We start from the raw sequence: 9,991 nt of genomic DNA, 5'->3' as shown, positions 1-9,991 counted from the left end.
ATTAGGGTTGCCCTCTTTCCCCAGACTAATTTAAAATATAGACTGAGCAAATAAGTTTAAAAGGTGGACTCTGAAGAACACAACACAACACAACATCAGGATTGGAGGAAGCATTGTTCACAATCTGAGATACGCAGATGACACAATTTGTGTGCTGCAGTTGAAGAGGATTTGAAGCAGTTATTGATGAATATAAAATACAATCACCTTGAGGATGGATTGTTGGTGGTGTTGTTATGACCCATAAGGGCCTTGTGCACAACCAAAGGAAGCACGTTCCGGTCCCGGGCCATCCTCACAATTGTTGCTCTGCTTGAGCCCCTTGCTGCAGCCACGATGTCAATCCACCTCCTCCCTACGGAGGGCCTTCCTCTCTCTCTGCCCCTCGACCAAGCTCGACGCCTTTCTCCAGGGACTTGTCTCTCCCGACAGCATGTCCAAAATATGCAAACTATATCTTGCCATCCTTGCCTTTGAGAATGGATTCCAACCCAGCATGAAGAAAACCAACATCCTCACAACTGGGCCAATAAGCACCATCAGGATAAGCAGAGAGAAGATCAATGTTGTCAAGAATTCCAACTTACTTGGATCCATAATCAATGTCTATGAAAACAGCAGTCAAGAAATCAAATAAAATAGCAGAAATGGGGGTGCAGGGAGACAACGGACAGTGTAAGATATGAAATAATAGCAATATATAATTGATCAAGGATTCAGGTGGGTGGATGGGTGGGAGAGTCAGGGAGGAGACAAAGAGGAGCTGATACCAAGGGCTCAAGTCGAAATGTTTTGTAAATGAAGATGGAAACATATGTACAAATATGCTTGATACAATTGATTTATGGAATGTTAAAAGAGCTGTAAGAGCCCCCAATAAAATGATTTTTACCAAAAAAGAAATCAAATAATGTATCACACTGGGCAAATCTCCTGTAAAAGCTATCTCTAATGTGTTAAGAAGTCAAGATGTCACTTTGAAGACTAAGGTGGACCTGACCCAAACCCTGTTATCTTCAATGACCTCATACACAAGTGGAAGATGGACAATAAATAGGAAAATTCAAAGAAGCGACGCATATGGGTGAGAGAAACCGAATCTGCCATGGACTACCAAAAGAATGAACAAATCGGTCTTGAAACTAGAGTATAGCCAGGCTGCTCCTTAGAAGCCAGGAGGGTGAGACTTTGTGCATGTTACCAAGAAGGACGAATCCCTGGAAAAACACAGAACCTTCAGTGGGTACAACAACAAGCTCAAACAAAGGGATGTTGGGGGCATGGTGCAGGACTGGAACGTGATTCCTTCTGCTGGGCTGTGGTTTCTGAGTCAGAACTTGACCTCAATCATCCTTAAGAGAAATTGCTTGAATAAATAAAGAAGATTTTTCTATTAGCAAATCATTATTAGCACTGCCCCAAATCTTTCCTCTCCTGATTTACTTATTGAAAATATACAATAAGTGAAAAATATGATTCCTGCCCCCAACCTCAAATTTATAATTCACCTTCCAAAGCAAATCTTTAGTGCTACTCTTCTACCTCCTAGTGGTTGCCTAGTGCCTAGGGTCTTAAAGGCGTATTACTGGCCATTCAAGATCCAACCTTTGGTCTCTATTCACGTGGAGCTTCAAAGGTAAAAGGAAACAGGGATGGAAGAGTACACTGAATGTAGATCTACCTGCCCCTAAGAGCGACTGCCTTCTTTGCCTTCAGTAACTGGATGTTGCCCTGCTACCACTACTAACTATTTTGATTAAAGATTCTATTTTAAACACTGTGATCAAAGGGCAGAAAGGCAGAAGTGAATTTCAAGTTCTCATAGGCTCCAGCATTTCTTTGGACCATGTTGTCAGGAGAGACCAGTCCCTGAAGAAGGACAATGTACCTGGTAAAGGAGAAGGACGGTGCAAAAGAAGAAGGTCGTCAAAGAGGTGGATTGACACAGTGGCTGTCATGATGGTTCAAGCCCAGGAACGATTGTGAGGAGGGCACAGGACAGGCCCTGGCTTCGTTCCATGGTCCACAGGGTCGCGAGGGGTCGGAACTGACTGGAAGGCACCTAACAACAACAACAGCAACCAGCATTTCTGCATCCAATAAATGAGCCCCTGAAATTACAACTGAGACCCTTTAAAATACTTAAGCCTTCAACCAAAAACATCCTCTGAAGATTTCTTTAAAGTCAATAATTGCTTAACTAGATTAGTAAATAATGTCTTCCTTGAGCGGTGTGCTCTTTTAAAGAACTGTCACCATGGCCTCAAATTGAGAACTGCAACGTGAAAGGTGATCAGAAGCTTAGGGAGCAGTGCTTTTATGTCAACCCAGGAGGGATGATTCGGAAAAGGAGGGTGAGAGGGCGGCAGGGCTTGAAGAATATAACCATTCTCACTGAGTAGTACTGGAAGAAATTGAATCTGTGTATGTTTTATGTGCATAATTTCAACACTAAAAATGACATAAAATAAATTGTCTGTAAAATTTCTTTCTGATCTTCAAACTTACCCTGAGAAGATAAAATACAGAACTTGTGCAACTCAGTCGACTTTCATCCTAGCAAAGCGGATGGGCAAGGGGAAACCTTTTCTCCTATTAAATTAAGTCAAAGAAAAGAAGCACGGGGCATAGAAAGGACCTGAAATCACTCATCCTAATGTTGCAATGGACTAAGTCACGACACTTTGTAGAACACTCTTAACCTCATGTAAATAATTTAACACTCGGGAATTCCAACATTGATGGCTTCCAACCTAAATTTTCCATTGTCATTAGCTAAGGAATTTCTGTGACTTTTCCAACACAAAATATAGAAATCAATTTTATGTTGCTCTTTGGTTTGTTTTTCAATTTGTCCTTTGTACCAAACTTTGAATAGACTCTAAAGGCCTTTTAATTTTTCATGATTAGTATTTAGTGCCTGAAAGCATTGCCTTAAGTAGGTACATAGCGGAACTGACCTATATTTCAGGGTAATGTACCAAGAATATGTTTTCAAATACGATCTTGTTTTTCATCTTAATATTTCTACTTCCATTGGTATCATAAAGATAATTTATTTTCAGGATAATTTTGCCACCAAGGATTGAAGGATTATTAAAGTGAATAAAACATCTCTTAAAAAGACTCTTTGCCCGTCGTATTCATTATTTTAGTAGTAAAAATCTCATCTTAGTTCTCTAGTGCTGCTGTGGAGAAATACCACATGTGGATGGCCTAAGCAAAGACAAATGCATTTCCACACAGTTTAGGACGCTGGAAGTTCAAATTCAGGGAGCTGAGTCTAGAGAAGGCTTTCTGTCAGTCCTAGGGAAAGGCCTTTCTCGCCCTCCTTTCAATCTGTTAGACCTGATGTTCCCTGGAAATGTTCACGTGCCTTGGCATCAACCTTGCCCTGGTTCTAGGAGGTTCTTAGTGAAGGGACCTTGGACCCAAAGGACACACACACACACACACACACACATACACACACGACTCATCTTTTTTGGTAGTCGTCAGGTCCCGCTAATCTCTGGTTGCTCTTTTAGTTCATTTTCTGTATCAAAATTTAAGACAGAATCTAATACTGTAGATTTTATCCTGCCATTAACACAATTTCCCTTAATCCTGACACATTAATACCATAGAAAGTACGATTTACAACACATGGGGTAATTACATCACGTTACCGAATGAAATTATCATACTGAGAAGTGAGATCTGGCCAAGTTGACCCATAAGTTGGAGGGATACAATTCAGTTCATAACAGACATAGTACAGATATTTGAGGGGTTGAAAGATATATGAGAATAATAATAAAAACTGTGCTCTTATTGACTGTTATTTAATTCCATTGGACAAATAAAAGAAGTACAAAGAAATATGAGGGGAAGTTCATTGGAAGTGGAATTAAAAGATAATGAAATGTTTTCACAAATGTTTTAAAATTCTCTCTTACAAGGCTCGTACATGACGGTGGAGTTTGTGTGCCTTAAAGCCCTACATCGATAGAACATGTTTTTTTTTAAAAAGAGAGAGAGGCCAAGATGAAGCGAGCCTTCCTTTCAGGATAAAGCAGCCACTGGCAGTGATGAAGAGGTGTGAAGAAGACCCCATTTCCTACAGAATAGCCCTGGCTCTAGGTGTTCATTCCTACAGGATAGGATGGCGAGACTCCTTGTCAATACACTGGACATGCTGTCAGGAGACACCTGGAAAATGTGACTGTGCGTGGTAAAGCATGGGGCAGTGGAACACAGAAAGGCACTCAACACGATAAATTGACCTGGTGGCTACAACTATGGGCTCAAACCTAACGATTGTGAGGATGGCCCTGGACAGGGCGGTGTTTCTTTCTGTTGTGCACAGGCTCGTGTGGGCTGCAGCCACCTCAATGGCATCTAATAACAACAAGGCACCCGAGAATGTGGAGTGTTAGGAAACACCACCAGGGCTTGCTTGTGTGATAACTGGAAGGACAGCAGTCGCATGATTTACGTTCATCTTCCATGAATGACTTCAACAGTACTGGATGAATTCTCCAGGGTACCTTCTACCTTGTGGCCCTAGAATTGCTGCTGCTGCCATCAAGAACTCATCCCCAAGGCTCAGATTCAGTAATCAGAATGCCTGCCTCTAAAATCCTTCCCAGCGACTATCCCTTTACAGCCTCCAGACTGGCAGCCTGGGCTCAGAAATGCGGAGCTCTGTTGATGCTTCCTCCAGTGGGATACTACTACAGACCACGCCCAGTTCGCCAAATCCATTTGCCAGGCAAAAACAGCTGACAGTTAGCCACTAGCACACCTCTGCCTTCCGGATCTCTTGAAAAGGCAGTCGGCGATTTGCATCCAGAAGTCTGACTGCTTGGAGATCCAGGTGATCTCCTGCTAAGCTTTCCTACCAGTGCATCCAGATAGAAATGCATCATTGTCTCCACCACAATTGCTATGGCAGGCAGGTCGAAGGAGGTTGAACTGCACTAAGTAACAGTCCTCCCAAATCACTGTCTATTCTACTCTCATGTATTTCCTCCAAAAGACATTTATAATGACTTTCCAGAGAGAAGACTCTAAAATCGAATGCATACAGCAGTAATGGCAATGTACATCCATCTCCTGCTCCTCGGTGTTTTCTAGAAAAGACACGACTACCCAACATTTCTATACAAAAATGAATCTGAAGTGTTTCATCAGCTTCCTCATGTTTGTAATCTTCTTTACTTTGGATGCAACCAAACACTATTTCTACAAATTTGCTCTAATATCTTCTAACTAAAATCATCATAAAATATATTCTATGATGATAAGCTATCAGTACCAAAAATTATAAAGAACAAAAAGGTTCTTCTGATTGGTATAGTAGGACAATCTAAACACCCGTACAACTTTCTTCTATTGGAAATAAGAATGGGATAATATAAAAAACCTGAAGGGAATCTGTTGCTCTCACGTGGATTGCAACTCAGCAATCCTGGAGACAGAGTCAAACTGCCTCCGGTGGGGTTTCGGAGCTGCCATTAGTATGGAAGCATAATGCCACGTCTTTCTATCTTGGAGCGGCTGATGGGTTTGAACTGCTGATCTTTTGGTTAATAGTGAGTGCCTAACTATGTGCACCCTGAGCTCCTAAATTAAGAAAGGGTGCTTTTCGGTGTGTGCTAAATTGGCAAACCCATCAGGGTTCTGCATGGAGCCTCAAGCAGATTGGAAGCAGAGATGCTGAGCGTTTGCACTCCAGAACAGCTTCTTCTTGACCTTTGACCCTTAGAGAGCTTTCCCTTCTGTTTGTATTGCCTCGAGGGACCCGGTGGCAGATAAAATGTAGGGCTTATCCAAGTGGGTCATCCCAGAGGGGACCCTTCACAGAAATCTGGGACTCCTCAAAGTCCATGCCCTCAGTGCGAGGACGACCAGAAACTAAGTCCTCAGTAAACAGAGGGGACAGCGGTGACACCTTTCCCTGGACACTGGTGGAAGCAGAAGAGGAAAAGAGTCCCCCCTGAAATTTGTAACAACTTTTGATCACCAAGTGGTTTGACAAACTGGATTATGCTACCTGCCTTTCTTAGTTTTATATATTGGAATGCCATGTAAGATTTTCAATGAAGAAATGTCTTTACTAGTCTTAAAAAAACCTGGTTTTAATCAAAAGGTCATAACACTTGACTAAATCACTGATTACCCATTCAGCAACTTTTTGGGACTTCATTCATTCTTAGTCATTGACTTTACTGTGCCTCAGGCTCTGAGTAAGTTTAAAAATGATCAAACCTACTGTCATTTCCAACTTATAGCAACTCTATTTCAGGTTTCTGAGACTGTTAGTCTTTATGGGAGCAAACAGTCTCATCTTTCTAACCCAGAGAGGCTGGTAGATTTGAACCTCTGACCTCCTCATAGTTAGTAGCCAAGAACTCCAAGGTTCTTAGCATTGCAACACTAGTGAGTATTAAAGGCAATTCGCAAATTCAGACTTGTCTGACTCCAAAGTTCATGATCTGTCTAAGAAGCAATATGAGCCATAAAGTTCTACACAAATATATAGAATAACCACCATTATTATTTTATGCCTGAATTTTGCCAAAGCTGCTTGAAAAGATAACTTTAAGAGTAGGGTCAAGTTTAGATAATCATTTTGCTGTATATTTTCAAAACTGTGCATCTGAAGATAGCTTAATGCCTGCTCCAGGACAAGAATTTGCATGTAAGGAACTAGCTTGGAAGTGGGGAGCAAACTGTAGGAGTGACCAAATATTCCTGTGAGGTCAGAACTGAAAATAGTGCTGCTTTCTTGGGAACAGTACCGGAGAGAGCCCTAGTTACCATATCAGAACATTGTTTCAAGTTACGTGCCAAATCAGTGACAATAACCTGTAGCAGGAATGTTCTTTCCTATTTGTGTGAGGAAGCAGAAAAGCAACTGGTGGAAACATACATCAAACTGTATTTATGGGTTAATGAGTCCATCTATGAGCTACCATCCAAGAAAGATATCCAGGATCTTGCTAAGTAGTTCTCAGATATATCAACCCAAGCATGAGACCAAAGTACCACCCAAGGGCTGGGTATCATGGGAATATCAGAAGATATTCTATAAAAAATGACCTGAAGTTATATCTGGAACTTTCCTATCCACAGAAGTCTGAGAGGTCCAGAAATCGAGACTCTAAATAACAGCTGGTAAGTAATTGAAGTCAGAAGAAGAACTGACAAACTAATGGCTCCTCGGCCAACAAAATAAAAATCTAGAGAAACAGATATAAAAATAAGTCTTTAAAAGTATGATGATAGTATGATATTCAAATCAGGGAAAACATTACCTGGAAGCCCTCTTGGTATTGTGCTATAGAGAGTGTCAATTAAAATAGGATCATCATGCAATCGCCATGTCATTCATTATCTGAGCATGTACCACGTGACGAGCACTATCCTGAGCAAAGAGGATCTATTAGTTAACAGGGACACAAAACCCCTGCTCTCTGTGAGCTTCTATGTTGGTGGAGTGTGGCAGATAATGGAATGAATGTAAATCATAAAGTTGCACAGTATGTTAATGAAAGCACAACCGAAATCACTGCCGTCAAGTTGATGCTGACTCATGGGGACCCTACAGGACATGGGAAACGTGCTCCTGTGAGCGTCCAAGACTGAACCCTTCCTGGGCCTAGAAAGCCACATGCTAAAGGATATGGAAACAACAGAGCCCGATAAAGAGAGTTGGAAATTCAGGGAAGTTGCTATTTTAAGTGGGAGGTCATTGGGAAGGTGATGCTTGAGCTCAGACTTGCAGGAGGTAAGCATTAGGTCCCTGAGGTTATCTGGAAGATGTCCAGGCAGAAGCAAACAGCAGTGCAAAAGCCCCGAGGCTGGTCCTACTCCTGATGCTTGAGGCGGCTTACCAAGGATGCAGTGAGGAGAAGGAATTCAGGGTGCAGAGACGGTGAAGGTGGAGATCTGAGAGGACCATAAAGAGTCCTGTAGGCTACTGTACTGCTTTAGGTTCAAATGAGACAGGTTTAGGGGAACAATACATTCTAACATCACTGCTAAGCTTATAAAAACTTACCCGGGGACAAGGAAGAAATCAAGGAGACAATTTCAAGAATCCGGGCAAAAGATGATGATGGTTTTGACCAGACTGGTAGCACATGAAGATACTGAGAAATGACAAGATTCCAGACATATTTTTTAAATGAGACCAATATCTAAATTGAAGATGGGAATGAGAGACAGAGAGGTAACCCAAATATTCTTGCTCTGCCTTGGAAATAGAGGTGCCATTCATGGAGAGGTTCATCTAGTAAGCATATTGTCAAAATGCACATAATGGGGAGACTAGGAGTCTTGTAATTTCCGAAATTTCTGTCTTGCAAAAAGACAGTGAGTGAGGGGAGGGTGGGAGAACCAAGAAAAGCTTCCCCACAATTGGATCCATGAAACATCCAGCATCAGCTGCTTCAGAGATAAAGTCAGCTGATGACCAAGTGACTGCAATGTCAAATACCTGAACCTGAGCTCAAGGTCTGACACTAACCAACTTTGTGAACTGTGCCAGTTACTTCACCTCCCTGAACTTTAGTTTGTTTATCTATGAAGTAGGGATACTACCTACCTGTAAGTGCCTTTATGAATATTCCATAATATAATGCATGTAAAATGCCTGCCACAAAATAATATGCAATCATTAGCTGCGGTGATAATGACATTCATAGTGTTATACTTATTATGGTTCTCTAGCTAGGAGGTGGTGTTGCAAATGGTTAAACTCTATGATATTAACCAAAAGATTGACAGGGAAACCCCACTTACAGGTACAGTGGAAGAAAGTCCGGAAGTCTGCTTTAGAAAGGTCCTAGCCATGCATATTCTGTGGAGCACGGTTCTACTCTAGAGCACACGCGTCACCGTGATTTTGAATGCACTGGGTATTGTTCTGTTTTTGTGTTTTTAGGTTTTGTTTTTTAACCCAGATTAAACATTGAAATATATAGTATAATCACCATAGTATTTTAGACTGGAGACATAAAACATTATTTTTAAGTCAATCTCCAGAGAGATTAAGACATGTCTTCAAGCTCACATGGAACATCATAGCTAAGAATAAGACTGAAAAAACAACAAAAAAGTCTATTGCCATTGAATCAATTCTAACACATAGTGACCTTACAGGACCGGACAGAACTTCCCAGGTAGGTAGGTAACTCGTTATGGGAGTAGAAAGCCTTGTATTTCTCCCAGAGAGAAGCTGGTAGTTTTGAACTGCTGACCTTGCCATTAGCAGCCCCAAACATAGCCACCATACCACAATAGAGACACAGACATATTTTTGAAATATGTGAAGGAAAAATTTAAATATAGAACTTTCATATTTTTACTTAAAATATACATATAAGGGAGTGGCTGGAGTATGAAAACTTGAAGAGGTTAATAAATGTTCAGGGAGACTCATTAGTTCACCTTAGTAGACACATGCTGAAGTAACCCAGGAACTAAAGAGCCCTTGGGCTGATACACACATTCTGAGTTTGCTGTCAGGGAGGTCGATAGACTTAGACCCCAAACAAAATAGCCCAGAATGGCTGGCCATGACACTAACACACCACATTGCCTAGTGTTGGGGAATGTGAGGCCCCACGTCGTGAGGAGGTGTCAACTACAGAAACAGGAGAGGTTGGGGATGTTCCAGGAAGGTTTGCTAGGACAGTGTAATGCAGGCCTGGCTTCTGAACAAAGTCATACGCATGGCTTGATGGAGAGAGAGCATTTCAGCTTGTCTTCCAAATAGATTCGGGTTCTGCAGGGAGATAAAAGCTTTCAGGTTCTGCAAGAAGACACAGCGGTCATTACCTAAGTCGTACTTGATAAATGGATGAGGGCGTTCCAGCCTGGAAGGCACTTGAAGATGAGTACTCACATTTGAACTGAGCAGGGGTCGGTTTAACTGAATTACAATCAGCACATTTACTTACCGCCTACTTCGTGAACTACTGGAGCCCTGGTGGTGTAGTGG

This window comes from Echinops telfairi, unplaced genomic scaffold (assembly GCF_000313985.2).
Source record: "Echinops telfairi isolate 266 unplaced genomic scaffold, ASM31398v2 ScPeMD7_7424;HRSCAF=8462, whole genome shotgun sequence".
NCBI lineage: Eukaryota > Metazoa > Chordata > Mammalia > Afrosoricida > Tenrecidae > Echinops > Echinops telfairi.
The sequence above is the reverse complement of the archived record's forward strand: the minus strand, read 5'-3'. Positions refer to the sequence as shown.